Below are 16,503 nucleotides of genomic sequence, written 5' to 3'. Positions count from 1 at the left end.
ACTGTTTTTAGGTGCATCTTTTGGGTGCAGACAAAGATTATGTCAGGCTATGTGGAGAGAGAGAGAGGACTCCAGTCTCCAAGGCTGTTAACTAGGGCATCACTGAGAACATTTAAAGGGAATGAAAATTACTACTAATAATAGCAATCCCTTGCAGAAGCTGAGCTGTGCATGGATGAAATTGACATAATGAACTAACATAAAAAGAGAAAACTTTTTTTAGTGCTCATCAGTTGAATAATAATGGGGATATTACTCATTGGTCTGATGCATGAAATTCATCATATGTTCTATCTCACGGACGCTTCAGTCTGAATTCTGTAGCGCGTCCTTGGCAAAATGGTCACCATAAAGGAATCAACTCTAGCTCATCAAAGGCTAATCCTCTCAGACTGAAGAAAATGTATTTCAAATACATAACTTCCAGCTCAATGGCACCTCAGCACTTGAAGGATCCAGCATGCTTAAGAGATGACGTGGTGACCGTTTATAAGTGCCTACATAGGGAATAAATATCTGATGATGGGCTCTTCACTCTTTCAGATAACACAAGCCAATGGCTGGAAGTTGAGGTTAGATACATTCAGATGGGAATTATGGCGAACAATTTAACAGTGAGAGAAATTAACCATTGGAACTATTTCCCAAGGGTCGCGGTGGATTCTCCATCAGTGGCAATATTTAAATCAAGACTGGCTGTTTTCCTAAAAGCTCTACTGCTCTAGGAAGTATTGTGGGGAAAGTCCCTGGCCTATGCTGTCCAGGAAGTCAGACCAGATGATCACAATGGGCCCTTCTGGCTTTGGAATCTATGACTGCAGCTACAGTCTGGGCTACCATGTGTTCGCACAAAGGCAGACTCTGCCGCGGGGATCAATCCTTTGTTATACATTGTGCTCCTGAACCTAAGTGTCCCTTTGATGGGTTGTCACCCCTGGGGTGCAGTCTGGGAGCCATGAGAAACCACTGCGCCCCTCTAACCACTCAGTTGTGCGGGATCTTCTCACGCTGCTTCTTTGGATGGAGACACAGCCAGCCTTATCCAGGCCCTTTCGTCACCCAACCCGACAGTGGGTGGCGCTGCACACCCAGACTGAGCTACCTGAGAGTGTTTTACCTAAGCCACTCAAGTACAAACAACAGAGGGCCGGAACCCTTTGTTCCAAAAAATGGTTCCCAGCCCAGCTTGTGGAAAAATACAGGCACCCAAATGGAGTCCAGAGACATGTGGTTTGGTCACATGCCCTTGCTAGTCATAGCAGCCACTATTTGGCTGGCCAAAATGTTCTCAGGAAGGCTTACCTGATGACAGGGGGCCTGAGGCAAATCAGGGGAGCTGCGGCCCCTATGCTCATCCAGCAGCGGTCTGGGTCTTTGGCTGCATTTTGGCAGCAGGGGGGCCCTTCAGTCGCTTCGCGTCTTTGGCAGCACTGAAGGGCCCCCCACCACCGAAATGCCGCAGAAGACCCAGACCGCCATCAGGCCAGGGCTCGTGGGGCCCCTGTAGGGCCCGGGGCAAATTGCCCCACTTGCCACCCCCCTGGGTGGCCCTGCCCAGTGAGAGATAAGCTTTGCCTAAGGCCTATTGTTTTCCCTAATGATGCATTACCCTGAAAGGGCCCTTCACAACCAGCTATTTAGACTGGAAGCATCTTGCCAAGTGGGTGTCACCCAGGTGTGACTACATGTGAACTACAGATACATAGTCAATATTCACAACTTCAGATACAAAAATGATACAAGCACACAAATAGGAGCATCCTATTCAGCAAATCATAACTTTTCCAACGTCACCTTACATGACCCATCTTGTACAAAATGCATTATAATTGTGCCGTAATCATAATGATATAATATTACTATTGAGAATATGGGGCGTAGTGTCTCATCCCCCTTCTGAAAAAAAACAAACCAGGTTTCTAGTTCTCCTGGCTGTGAAGCTGAACATGTACAGCAACTGGAAAGAAGAGACTCTTTTTGTGTCTCATTGGATCCATTTTAGTTTTTATGATTTTTGGCAAAATCTGAAAGAAAACAGATTGTTTTAAAAAACTGATAAAGCCCCAATCTGTAAAATCAATGGGACTACACACATGCTTCAGATTACACAAAATGCTTTCCTGGATTGGGCCCTAAACCATTCTGCAGGGGGAAGAACCCATAGTTCAGAACTCACCCCTGGCCCATCTCAAGAGACAGTTGTTCTCCCTTTACAGAGATTCCAGAAGCAGCTTAGTGCAAACAACACAGCTCCCTCCCTGACCACCTGTGGTAAAAAGATCTGGTCTATTAAAATCAATTAGCCATGTCTCATCTGCAGCAAGAACCTAGGACACGTCTCAGCGGCAGCTGCCAGTCAGAGAGGTCAGCTCCAACTGGCTCAAACTATGACCGGGAGAGTGAGAACCAGAATCATTTTCAATGCCTCTATTGAATTTCCAGGCTGCACCGGAAAAAAAAGGCAGAATTTCTGACCCCACTGGAATCCTTGCTGAGGTGTGAATTGCTCGACCACTGGCCCCCTGCTTCATAATGGATGGAGAGGAGCAATGGGCTTTCACTTGGTAGTGACTCCATCCATGGCTGATGGGAAAAGAGAGAGTCTTTCCTGCACTCACCACACATGCTCAGCCCTGCATCAAGCACGCAGGCAGCTTACGCCAAAACCTCATAGCCTGAACACACAGCCTTGAAGAGCAGCCATAGGCTGAAAATACATTTCTTCTTCTTCTGATTATTATTATTATTAACGATTGCCTCACGATGGCCCTTGGAGGCCCCAGACAGAATCAGGGCCCCTTGTGCTGGGTGTTGCGGAAACAGAGCAAAAGCAAGTCCCTGCCCTAAAGAGCTTACAACCTAGTCAGACAAGACACCAGCGAGTGTAAGAAACAATCTCAAGGAGTGAGAGAAGGAGAACGAGGGAAGTAGGGATTAGAACGTGCATAAACACTGGAATAAATTGCCTAGGAAGGCTGTGGAATCTCCATCTCTGGAGATATTTAAGAGTAGGTTAGATAAATGTCTGTCTGGGATGGTCTAGAAAGTATTTGGTCCTGCCATGAGGGCAGGGGACTGGACTTGATGACCTCTCGAGGTCCTTTCCAGTCCTAGAATCTATGAATCTATGAATATACTAGGGCCAGCTGTGGGCACAGGTAGATGGTTTAGCCCATTTGTTAGCGTGTCTAATGCTAAGATCAAGTAAATGTAATAGCTAGCTGAAGGCGCTACTGGCTTCTTACCCGGCTATTCTCATTGGGCAGTTTCCTGCCGGTGTCCCAGTGGGCGTGGTCTGGAGGACAGATCTGCTGGAGGAGGGGCTCATGGGTTCACAGCCTCCTCTGGGGACGAGGTCCCAGGAGTAAGGGGGTCTGTGGAGGTGGGAGACAAATGGGTGCCTGTGGTGGCCATTGCTGGTGCATCAGAGAGGACAATGCCATAAGAGACAAGCATAGACAAATAGGGCCGGGCTGTGTTTTCAAAGGGCTTCCGAAGTCTTGGGTTTGGCTGAGACTTGAGGTCAGGAATGGCTCGATGCTTTTAGTGCAAATGCCATCGGGAAGGGAAGGGGAGAGGCAGAGTTCACACAACAGCGGCTAGGTCATGTCTTAAGGATTATTATTAAAAAATGACTCGACTTCATACGGCAGTGTCCATTGGCGGATCTCAAAGCTAACGATACTGACCTTCCCAGCACCTCGCAGGAGGTAATGAATCAGCGTGTTGGTGTCACTAGGCATAAATCTAGGTAGCTCGGGAGGGTGGACGATCACGAGTGCCGATGAAGCCCTCCTGCTCAGGCCTCAATGAACCAATGTTCCTCCATGTTAAACATTTTGTGTAACCTAGTGTAACCTAATGTACCAATAGCTGCAAAAATGTACTGTAAGTAGTTAGTTTTCCGTTGTAACAGCCAGTTCTCTGCTGTAATACATTGAAGCTCGGTTAAAGCACTCCCAAGGCCGTTTTAAGATACTGTATACATGTCTCAGCAGCGGAGAGGGGGAGGAAGGGGGAAGACAAAAGATTGAATGAGAAAAGATACTGCAGCTGGATGGGAAAGGAGGGGGGAGTGAGAGATCAGCTAGTCAGCAAGAAAGTTTTGTAGTAAACAACTGGGATATAAAAGGAAGAAACTGCTTGTTTTAGGGGTGCAGGATTTGAGATTGTTTCTCCCTTGCACCTTATTTGAGCTCAAATAAACTTGGTTGTTTGCTTCTCCACCCTGGTGTGTTCGTTGGCGCTAAGCACTCTGGGCAACGAACCGCTGTTGCTTGCCTCTGGCACTTCTGTGTCGGCAACAAGCGCAATGCTCATCTTGCAAAGGGGAAAACAGAAGCAAAGAGAGGCAAAATGACTCAGTTAAGGTCACCCAGGGAGCCAGTGGCAGAGGTGACACTAGAAGCCAGGCCTTTGCTCCAGCCCCAAGACCACACAACCTCTCTCTTTGCAACAGCAACAGAGATTTTATGACCGTTGCAAATGTATTGAGTGAATATTCGAATGAGCATTGTTTGGTCCCTTGCTCCGATTCCTGAGCACTACCCTGTGATATGCAGAGAGCTCTCAAATCCCACCTCTGCCACAGGCTTTAAGAGAGAGGAGGGCCACGCTACACTGGGTCTGCAGTCTTTGCTTATCGCAGAAGGCAAAGCTTTGTTAAGCTATCCAGCCCAGCCCAGCTCCCAGAGATCAGTGCAGGAATGCTTCCTACACCGCACTTTGTGGTGCTTCTGTCAGTCTTGTTCAACTTCCAGTCTCATCTCCTCCCCTGTCAGGGGGGAAATCCAGCAAACACTAGCAGAGAATAGGATACTTGACAGTGGCACCTAGAGGAGGGTAGCAGGAGGACCAGACCGGTCGCCCCTCTATACAGATGGAGGGGCACTTGGGCCAAATTTCAGTAAGTGGCAATGCAGCCGAGTGCATTGGGTGTAAGGTTGCCAACTTGCTAATCACACAAAACCAAACACCCGAGCCCCGCCTCTTCCCCAAGGCCATGCCCCTTCCCCAGGGCCCTGCCCCCTCCCTCAGTGGCTCGTTCTCCCCGACCCTCACTCACTTTCACCCACAGTCAGTGCCCCTCAGCTCCCCTCAGGAGCTGGACTTGCTGGCTGCTTTGGGGGTGCAGCGCGGTGCCAGGACAGGTAGGGACTAGCCTGCCTTTGACCCACAGCACCCCTGACCAAACTTGTAATGGAGCTGCCAGGATCCCTTTTCGACTGGGCATTCCGCTTGAAAACCGGACACCTGGCAACCCTAACCAGGTGGCCATACCACTCAAATTTGGCCCGGGTGCCCCTCCATCCAGATGGAGGGGTGGCCAGGCCAAAGGGTGCTGTGACCTGGCACATGGGGAGTTTGCTCCTGTATGGCAGAGCACAGGGGAGTTTGCCACAGACTCAACTCGAAAAACTGGCTCATTCACTGGGTAGGTAAAAGAGATGGGAGACTCCCTGGCCAAAGGAGACCTGGGATTTCTACAGCATGGTGAGAGAGACATGAGCAGGGACCAGAACAAGGTCCCTACTCAGGGGAAGGGCCTGGAATTTGCACCCCTGCTATTTGGAGCGCTTGTGTACCAGATGGGTGCTATACCTCTTTTGCCTTAGCTGCACCAGGAGACCCACCAACAGCAGCCTCATCACCACTCTCCTTACTGCCCAGCACTGCCAGATGCTTTTGCATTAATTGGACTCAATGTCGGACGCTCCAGTGCATTTTGAAAGCGGGACGAGCCTCACTAGAGACATTGCTCTCGCCTTGGTGATCAAAGGCCATGTGACTCAGGCGGATTCTTAATCATGTTTATTGCGCCAGTGCCTGGGCACCAAAGCAGAAGAGAGCTCCATTGTGCCAGGTGCTGTACAAACACCAAGTAGCAGGCAGACCCTGCTCTGAAGAGCTAAATATTGGACCAGTTTCTGCTGTAAGCAGGCGTTGCCCTCGCTGAAGTCAATGGGGTGGACAAGGCAGCCAATAGAAGGGCCTCATTGTCTTAGACATTCATGTTGTCGTAACGGTGATTTGACAACCATATCGTTGGATGGAGGAAGGAGGGGAAGAAGAGAATAAGGCAATCAGGAACTGAACAACAAACCAGACCCCCCCGTGGTCCAAGCTACTTCGGCAGTTCCTAACAGGTGATGTTGATTTCTGAGTTTAATGAGCTCAGAATAGTTATAACTTCCAAAGCAGGAAATGCTCTTTAAGCCTGTTAAAAATTCTGATGTTCTTTCTAACCATTCATGTTACTTCTCCGGGGTACAGCTGAGGACAGCTTGCAGTGGTGGTGAAATACCTGGGGGCTAGCAGGCCTACCGCAACTATAAGCTCCTTTGCTAAAAAGTGATCAAAGTTTCACAAAACGTCACAGTCGCCGCTAATAATAAATGGTGGTTGTTGGGACTGAGAAGGCCGACGTCTCTGTACTCGAAATCCCGTCTTGTGTCACCATTTCGTGTTGCAACATGACAGGGTCACGTTAACCCTTTGGACTCTTGGGGGTCTTTCTTCCCTCACAAGAGTGGTTAATTGCAACCCTGAGAATCTGAATGAGGAGCAGCACACTTAGCAATGAAGCAGCCTGAATGACAGAATACAATTGCCTGCTCTGCTTACGGTTCTCTGGCTATATTTATTTCTCAAGGTCTCAAGATACGAATTTACACATCTTGATCATCCGGGGTGAAGGATGAGAAGAGAGACTAATATCTAGCTTTGACGTGCATCTGCTGAAACATGCTCTTGTTTATGGCTTCTCTAAAACCACCTCCTGAGACCCATTTGAAGCGCCAGTTGATTGTAGGATCATCTCTAGAGCCCTTTTTAAATATTGGCGTAGCTAATGTAACGTCAATATTTTAAAAGGGCTCTAGAGGTGATCCTGGCAATTACAGACTGGTAAGTCTAACATCGGTACCGGGCAAATTAGTCAAAACAATAGTTAAGAATAAAATTGTCAGACACATAGAAAAACAAACTGTTGAGCAATAGTCAACATGGTTTCTGTAAAGGGAAAGGATGTCTTACTGATCTATTAGAGTTCTTTGAAGGGGTCAACAAGCATGTGGGCAAGGGGGATCCAGTGGACGTAGTATACTTAGATTTCCAGAAAGCCTTTGACAAGGTCCCTCACCAAAGGCTCTTACATAAATTAAGCTGTCATGGGATAAAAGGGAAGGTCCTTTCATGGATTGAGAACTGGTTAAAAGACAGGGAACAAAGGGTAGGAATTAATGGTAAATTCTCACAATGGAGAGGGGTAACTAGTGGTGTTCCCCAAGGGTCAGTCCTAGGACCAATCCTATTCAACTTATTCATAAATGAGCTGGAGAAAGGGGTAAACAGTGAGGTGGCAAAGTTTGCAGATGATACTAAACTGCTCAAGATAGTTAAGACCAAAGCAGACTGTGAAGAACTTCAAAAAGATCTCACAAAACTAAGTGATTGGGCACAAAATGGCAAATGAAATTTAATGTGGATAAATGTAAAGTGATGCACATGGGAAAAAATATCCCCAACTATACATACAATATGATGGTGACTAATTTAGCTACAATGAGTCAGGAAAAAGATCTTGAAGTCATCATGAATAGTTCTCTGAAGATGTCCACACAGTGTGCAGAGGCGGTCAAAAAAGCAAACAGGATGTTAAGAATCATTAAAAAGGGGATAGAGAATGAGACTAAGAATATATTATTACCCTTATATAAATCCATGGTACGCCCACATCTTGAATACTGTGTACAGATGTGGTCTCCTCATCTCAGAAAAGATATACTGGACCTTGAAAAGGTTCAGAAAAAGGCAACTAAAATGATTAGGGGGTTGGAGAGGGTCCCATATGAGGAAAGATTAAAGAGGCTAGGACTCTTCAGCTTGGAAAAGAGGAGACTAAGGGGGGATATGATAGAGGTCTATAAAATCACGAGTGATGTGGAGAAAGTGGATAAGGAAAAGTTATTTACTTATTCCAATAATACAAGAACTAGGGGTCACCAAATGAAATTAATGGGCAGCAGGTTTAAAACAAATAAAAGGAAGTTCTTCTTCACACAGCGCACAGTCAACTTGTGGAACCCCTTACCTGAGGAGGTTGTGAAGGCTAGGACTATAACAGCGTTTAAAAGAGAACTGGATAAATTCATGGAGGTTAAGTCCGTTAATGGCTATTAGCCAGGATGGGTAAGGAAAGGTGTCCCTAGCCTCTGTTTGTCAGAGGATGGAGATGGATGGCAGGAGAGAGATCACTTGATCATTGCCTGTTAGGTTCACTCCCTGTGGGGCACCTGGCATTGGCCACTGTCGGTAGACAGGATACTGGGCTAGATGGATCTTTGGTCTGACCCAGTACGGCCGTTCTTATGTTATGTAGGCAGCTTCAGAAGACAACAGGGGTTGGAGGGTTACATAGAAAGGGTAGAATGAATGAATACTGTATAAACTGCAACAAAGGCACTTTGTGAAGGCCAAGACTATAACAGGGTTCAGAAAAGAACTAGATAATTCATGGAGGACAGGTCCATTAATGGCTATTAGTCAGAATGGACAGGGATGGTGACTCTAGCCTCTGTTTGCCAGAAGCTGGGAATGAGTGACAGGAGATGGATCACTTGATGATAACCTGTTCTGTTCATTCCCTGTGGGGCACCTGGCATTGGCCTCTGTCGGTAGACAGGATACTGGGCTAGATGGACCTTTGGTCTGACCCAGTATGGCCGTTCTTACGTTCTTAAAAGAGAATTGCTGCTATGTGGACATCAGATAATTCCCAGCCACCAGCTGGGGAGTACTGATCTATGGTCAAGAGGTTCCACTTCTCAAGGCTGGTTTGTATTCCAGTGACGTATGCGGCACAATAAGAAAAAGGCCCACTCTGCATGCTGACTACATAGGAGCACATATTTCCAAAGACATCAGTTCTAAGGGCCCCTTGTCCCTCCACACAGCGAAAGATCACAGTGATGGACTGGCTAGAACTCTCAACATGTTCCTGCCAGATCGCATTTCAGACAGGGATGTTCCAAAAACTAATCCTCACCTAGGGTGTCCAGACAGCAAGTGTGAAAAATCAGGACAGGGGGTGGTAATAGGAGCCTATATAAAAAAAAAAGATCGAAAAATCAGGACTGTCCCTATAAAATCAGGACATCTGGTCACCTATCCCCACCTAAGTGTTTATCTCTAGCACACTGACGTGGGCAGTGGATGAACAGATGTCAGACACGTTCGCCAAAGTGCCACCCTTCAGCCAGCGCCACCAGGAGGATGGGAAATGATGTTGGAAGAATATGAGCTGTACTAAGGAAGTGGCCAGAGTTTTCGCTGAGCTCTGAAACAGGCTTCCAAGGCAGGTTGCGGCGTCCCCATCCTTGGAAGCTTTTACATGGCCGTTGGACAAACCCCTGTCAGGGCGGGTCTAAGTTTACTTGGTCCTGTCTCAGCTCAGGGGGCTGGACTTGACGGCTTCTCGAGGTCCCTTCCAGCCCTACGTTTCTATGAGTCAATGAGTGATTGCCTGCCAGCCTTAGGGCAGTAGGCTCAGCTCTTTAGATGAGGGCCCTCACCAGAGCACATAAAGACCTTTGAAATCAATAGCAATCTGGACTTTGGATCAGGCCCTATAGGAATACTGTCAATAGCTGGCTCAGGCTCTATCTAATCCAGGGGTTCTTAAAACTTCATGGCACTGCAACCCCCTTCTGACAACAAAAACTACTACACAACCCCAGGAGAGGGGACTGAAGCCTGACTCTGCCCGAGCCCCACCACCTGGGTAGGGGGGAGTGTGGGGGGGAAGCCAGAGCCTGAGCCCCACCGCCCTGGGCAAGGTGACCAAAGCTGAAGCCCAAGGGATTCAGACCCAGGCAGTGGGCCTGCAACCTGAGCCTCGCTGCCCAGGGCTGAAGCCCTCAGTCTTCAGCTTTGGCCCCAGGCGGTGGGGCTCGAGCTTCAGCTCTGGCCCAGGGAAGTGGGGCTCAGGCTTGGGCTCCGGCCCTGGGCCTCAGCAAGTCTAAAATGGAGTCACGAGAACCGTTGATCTAAGGGAAGGAAAGGGGCCAGTTTTGTAATGATCCAGTGGGATGCTCACCTTCATCAGGCCTCATTCTCCAGACTCCCTGAAATCAGGCTCAGGTCCATCTACTAGTTACCCACTTGCTTCTGTGTAAGGAGTCGATCACGGGGCGTGCACACTTCATGACAAGGGTAGCTCAGCCTCAGGTTTTCACCTGGACTGTCCAGGTTTCCGCTTGTGTGTCTGGGTGCCATTTGACAAGCGCTGATGTCCAGGGTTTTTTTGATCGTGGAGGGAAAAGAGCCAGAGAAGGGGGCAGGGCCTTGGGGGAAGAGGCAGAGCAGGGGTGAAAAATCCACACCCCTGAGAGACCCGGTTAAGCTGACCTAACCCCCAGCATAGACAGTGCTAGGGAAACGGAAGAATCCTTCCATCAACTTGGGTACTGCCTCTCAGGGAGGGGGATTACAGACAGCGATGGGAGAACCTCTCCCAGCACTGTAATAAGGCCATTGTTACACTATAAAATTAAGTCAACCTAGCATACAGCTGCCACCGTAATTATGGCACTTGTGCGTGTCTACACTGCCTTCCTTGTGTCGGCGGTGCGCGTGCTCACCAGGAGCGCTTGCGTTGATTGTACTGTCCAGGTAGGGCACTGTGGGCCAGCTCCAAAAAGCCAGTAACAGTCGATGAGGCACTGCAGTGTCAATGCTGACACTGTCGCCCATGACTCTCCGCCGCTCGTGGAGGTGGAGTTGTTAAGTCTGTGGAGCAGGGCAGTGACATTGGTGGGAGCGACATTTAAGTGTAGTCACTTCCAGAGTTAGGTTGATGCAAGCTGCCCGGCAGTGTAGGCCAGACCTCAGTGTCTACACTAAAGTGCTGCAGCAGCACCACTGCAACGCGGCCAATGTGCTGACGTAGCCTCTGCCTCTGCACTGTGGTTTCTAACAGAGCTTGTGTGGCTAAGTGGGGCTCCACCACCACCATTCTCCTCCTCAAATGCAGCTGATCGGGTGGGGGAAAGGATCTGGAGCAGGATTTTTTTTAAATGAGCAGAGCCACCCAATTCCCGATCTGCCACTATAGTTTAGGTCACACGAGGTCCTAGATTGAACTGGGAGGAGGCTGCCGGCAGGGAATTCTCAGTGTGTGAAGGGGGGAAACCTGGGACTCTGCCATGTGTCCCTATTGGTTTGACAGCTCAAGCATGCAGATTGCCTGGGATCAGCGCAAGACCCAGTCTCTGTGCCTGAGATGGGTCAGAGGGAGAGGGATGGTTTTGCTCTATTTCTGCCCGCATCTGAAAGAGCTGAAGCTATTTTCAGTGAGCTCTAGGAAAAACCATACACATGCCCTGAGATCAGCAGGAGGCCTATTTACAAAGCTCAGAAATAAATAAAAATCGGGTCTGAGGTTTCTTCCCGTGCAGAAGATGTGTCCGTGTGTGCTCCGCATCCCTCTCTGCCCAGTCCGCAGAGCATGCCCGTTGGTTACAGAGCCTGGGTCCTGTGCTCGAGCTGTAGAGATTCATCTAGTTAGATCTGGAGGTCCCTGGGTAAAGCCCTGGAATTAGCCAAGACGACCACTGTCGCACCAATTTCCTTCCATGAAGTGTTAGCAAGCTGTTCATTCCCACCTCGAGAGTTACTTGCCAGTTAAGACCCTACACAATTTAATAGAGATGATCATTTTTCTCTGTTTTCTGGCACATTCTATAGAGCAGAGGTGGGCGATTACGGCGCACGGGACCATACTAGCCCTGGCCCCTCCCCTGCTGCCCTCCTCTCTGCCGCAGCCTCAGCTCATTCACTCTGCCGCCGGCGCAACGCTTTGGCCTGCGAGGTCCCGGGGCAGCGCAGGTGCAGAGCCAGGCCTGACCCAGTGGTCTGTGCTGCGTGGTGGCGACAGCATGGCTGGCTCCAGCTGTGCTCCAGGCAGCGCGGTAAGGGGGCACGGAGCAGGTGGGGGTTGGATAGAGGGTAGGGGAGTTCAGGGTGGTGGTCAGGGACAGGGTGTGGATAGGATCTGGGGTAACAGCAAGGTTGAATGAGGGCAGGGGTCCCAGGGGGCAGTCAGGAAGGAGAGGGGGTTGGATGGGGCGGCAGGGGGCAGTCAGGGGCAGGGGTTCTGGAGGCAGTCAAGGGACAGGGAGCAGGGGTGTGTGGATGGGGCAGGGGTCCCGGGGGGGCAGATAGGAGGTGGGGGCTGGGCCACGACCCCCTCCTCTAACCGGCCCTCCATACAATTTCCAAAACCCGATGGGGCCCTCAAGGCTGAAAAGCTATATAGAGTTTCATATCAGGGCTAGAATTCTCTTCCATACTACAGAAAGGTCCTCATTGTCTAAAAAGTAACATAGGCCTTTTCCTGGCATCTCAGTTCAGTATATCCAAAAGGATGGTAAATCTAAGTGAGGCTACAGTTAGCGTAGATGGATCGTGGCACTCAAAACAGCTGCCTATCTTAGAGGGCTATAAAATCGTGACTGGTATGGAGAAAGTAAATAAGGAAGTGTTATTTACTTCTTCACATAACACAAGAACCAGGGCTTACCTGATGAAATTAACAGGCAGCAGGTTTAACACATACAGAAGGAAGCATTTCAATCACATAACGTACAGTCAACCTGTGAAACTCATTAGCAGGGGATGTTGTGAAGGCCAGAAATATAACTGGGTTCAAAAAAGAATTAGATGAGTTCATGGAGGATAGGTCCGCCAATGGCTATTAGTTAAGATGGTCAGGGAAGCAACCCCATGCCACTGATGTCTCTAAACCTCCAACTGCCAGAAGCTGGGACTGGATAACAGGATGGATCACTCGACGATTGCCCTGTTCTGGTCATTCCTTCTGAAGCACCTGGCCCTGGCCACTGTCAGAAGACAGGACACTGGGCTAGATTGGTCTGACTGAGTGTGGCTGTTCTTGAGGACATCTGAAAGGGATATAAAGGGATCTGTTTTTTCACTTCTTTGCTCTCCTGGACTAGAACTTCAACCCAGGTAAGTCAGCACAGCTCTACTAAAGTCAAAAGAGCAATGTCCATTTACACCAGCTAAGGATCTGGCCTATTGACTTGGGTGGAAGTGCACTGGTGTAAATCTAGAGTAAGGGAGGCAAATTAGGGCCAAACAGCCCAGTTTATGCTCATCTCCAGCTTTAACGTGCCCTCCTGCCCAGACCCACAGAAGGAAAAACAAACAAACCATCGCTGCTTTTCCTGTTGTCTCCATGAAATCAGTGTCGAGGGGTAGTAAACATTCTTGGCTCTCAATGACGCGTTCCCATTACGAAAAATCTCAAAGCACCATAACAGAGCGACATTAACATTTATTTGAAAAGGGCAGAGATGACTTACTTGAAAATATCAACAAAGCCCCTTACCAAAATGTGACCTTTAGCAACTCAGACAACATATTCCTGCCCTCGATTACTCACACAAAAAATGTTCCTGAAACACAAAAGTGGAAACTTGCCCATGCATCTATGACAGGTTTATATAAATATATTTACATCTAATTATATATACACTATCTATACTCCCAAAGTCTAAATGGTACATACAATCACAACGCACAGTTGAAGACATTTACAGATGGAGATCATGTGTCAAAATTCAACTCTTAGTGCAAATATCGGAAACTATTTCCAAGGAGGAGTGGGTGGAAGCATCTCACCACAAGCTGTAAGAAGACATGCTTGCTTGCAGTTTGGGGAAATTCTACAGTAAAGGGGGTTCCATCAGTCTCAGCTATGACACCGCCCCACATGTTTTTAGAGGAAATTCAAGAATCAATCTGTGCCAGTTAAGCCAATGCAGGAATTGACATAATGACCAATGAGGGTGACCAGATGTCCCAATTTTATAGGGACAGTCCCTAAATTTGGGACTTTGTCTTATCTAGGCACCTATTACCCCCCCACCCCTTGTCCTGATTTTTCACGTTTGCTATCTGGTCACCCTATGGCCAATTGTCCACCTACTCCAATGTCCCATCTCTGATTTTTTGCCCCACCATCCAACCCATTCTGCAGGATGCTTCTGCTACTCTTGCTAAATAATGGGCAAAACCATGAAGTCCTTATTGAGGCAAAACTTCCATTGCCTTTAAGGGGAAGTTGGCCAAGTACAAACCCAAGTAAGGACTTCAGGATTTGTCCCATTGTCAGTAGAGCTGGGTGAATTTTTCCATGAGCATTTGAGCGACCAAACATTACTAGCATGAACCGTCACAGGAATGAAATTTTAAATTTGCACATACGAATACCAGCACCAGGAAGTGCTTGCTTGTGCACTTACCCAATCAGGAAACAGAATCAGTACCAGGCGATTTAACTGACCGATTGCAAGTAACCTCCACACATGAGATTTTTTTCAGTGAACTGGGAAGTATACTCTTGATTTGGTTTGCCTTGGGTAGACCACAAGTCCTAGGCTGTATCTACACTGGCATTTTTATTCAGATCTCCCACAGTTGCACAAGCACTGCAACACAGTGATTGCACTAGTGATTGCACTAGTATGCACCAACTGCTGATATTTTAACCCTGTGTTGTCTAACCCTATTCAGGGCAAGTTCAGATGAGACTGCTGGAAAATCCAACAGCCTCCTGAGCCTACTTTCTACTGTCTGCACCAGTGGAGCTGCAGCCAAGTAGGCAATGCCCTGCTGTGTCTCCATAGCAGTGCTTAATTTGTGCCGGGGCTGCTTGGCAGTTCCTAGCTCCGGCACCTCTGGCCTTGCTGCATCAGTTATGAAAGTAAAAAGACTGCTTGAGCCCCGCGCCCCTTTCTTTACAAACTGAGCACTGCTCCATACCTTCCCCACCCCGTCCTTTCCCTGGATTCCAGGCATGTTAGAAGAAATCCGAGATGCTGCTTCCTGCTTCTAAAAGACTCCTGATCCCAGATGGCTGAGAAGTGTGGAGAAACGGAGATCAGAAATAGAATCCCTGCGATCACTGCCGAGTCTCTGGACAACGTGGCCTAGACGAGGAGATTCGTCCCAAATGCACTCATCCTTCCCTCTGAACAAAAAAGTGGGCTCTCTGAACAATGGTCATGGGAGTGCATGGTATTATGGTGGGACAGTACCAGCACTAACAAAGGCCAAATCTAGTTGCCTATTTACCATATAGAGCTTGTGGACCCAGTCTTTTACTTCGTTTAATTATTTTTAATTGCATATTTTGTTTTTGTTCAGAATTTTTGCACAAATTTTTGGGTTTGTGAAATTTCAGTTTGAAGTATCATAGAATCATAGAATATCAGGGTTGGAAGGGACCTCAGAATGTATCTAGTCCAACCCCCTGCTCAAAGCAGGACCAATTCCCGACTAAATCATCCCAGCCAGGGCTTTGTCAAGCCTGACCTTAAAAACCTCTAAGGAAGGAGATTCCACCACCTCCCTAGGTAACCCATTCCAGTGCTTCACCACCCTCCTAGCGAAATAGTATTTCCTAATATCCAACCTAAACCTCCCCCACTGCAACTTGAGACCATTACTCCTTGTTCTGTCTTCAGGTACCACTGAGAACAGTCTAGTAGTTTGGTTCATTTGGAAAGGGAAAAAAAACACCCCATTTTTCCTCCTGCTCCTGGGGGGGAAAAGTCAGTGTTATTTTCTCTCACCTAAAGAGACAGGATGTCCCGAAGTGGAAAGAAAATACAAGTTTTGAGGTGCAAAGGTGTTATTTTCTCTCACCTTTTAACTCTCCCTCCCTGAATTTTGTAGTGGGAAAGGGAGGGGTAGCCAAAAAGAGAGCATTTTCTCACAGCTTTGAAAGGGAAAACTTTGGCGTTTTTTCCGTTTTTTGTTTTGAATTTAAACAAGAAAAATTTTCACACAACTTTTTCTTGAAAACTTTCGTTTAACAAAACCCCATTTTCCCAAGAATAGCCTTCGACCCGCTCTAATGGGATAGGCTCCTACTTCCATTATTCCTGTTGAGTGCAACCTTGTCATAAACAGATAGTTAAGGGTTAATAGAACAGGAGTACTTCATATATCTTTGCCTGTAAAGGGTTAACAAGATCAGTGAGCCTGGCTGTCACCTGACCAGAGGACCAATCAGGGGACAGGATACTTTCAAATCTTGAGGGAGGGAAGTTTTTGTGTGTGCTGTTAGTGTTTGGTTGTTGTTCTCTGGGTTCTGAGAGTGACCAGACGTGCAACCAGGTTTCTCTCCTATCTCCCTGATACAGGTTCTTATAGATTCCAAATAGTAAGTACTAGGTGATAAGGTGAGTTAGGCTTATGTTTGTTTTCTTTATTTGCAAATGTGTATTTGGCTGGAAGGCGTTCAAATGTGTATTTTGCTGGAAGGATTTTAATTTGTACTTGTATACTTAGGCTGGGAGGGTATTCCCAGTGTCTATAGCTGAAAGACCCTGTAACATATTCCATCTTAAATTTACAAAGATAATTTTTACTGTTTTTTCTTTCTTTAATTAAAAGCTTTTCTTGTTTAAGAAC

Source organism: Gopherus flavomarginatus, chromosome 4 (assembly GCF_025201925.1).
Source record: "Gopherus flavomarginatus isolate rGopFla2 chromosome 4, rGopFla2.mat.asm, whole genome shotgun sequence".
NCBI lineage: Eukaryota > Metazoa > Chordata > Testudines > Testudinidae > Gopherus > Gopherus flavomarginatus.
This window is presented reverse-complemented; position numbering follows the sequence as displayed.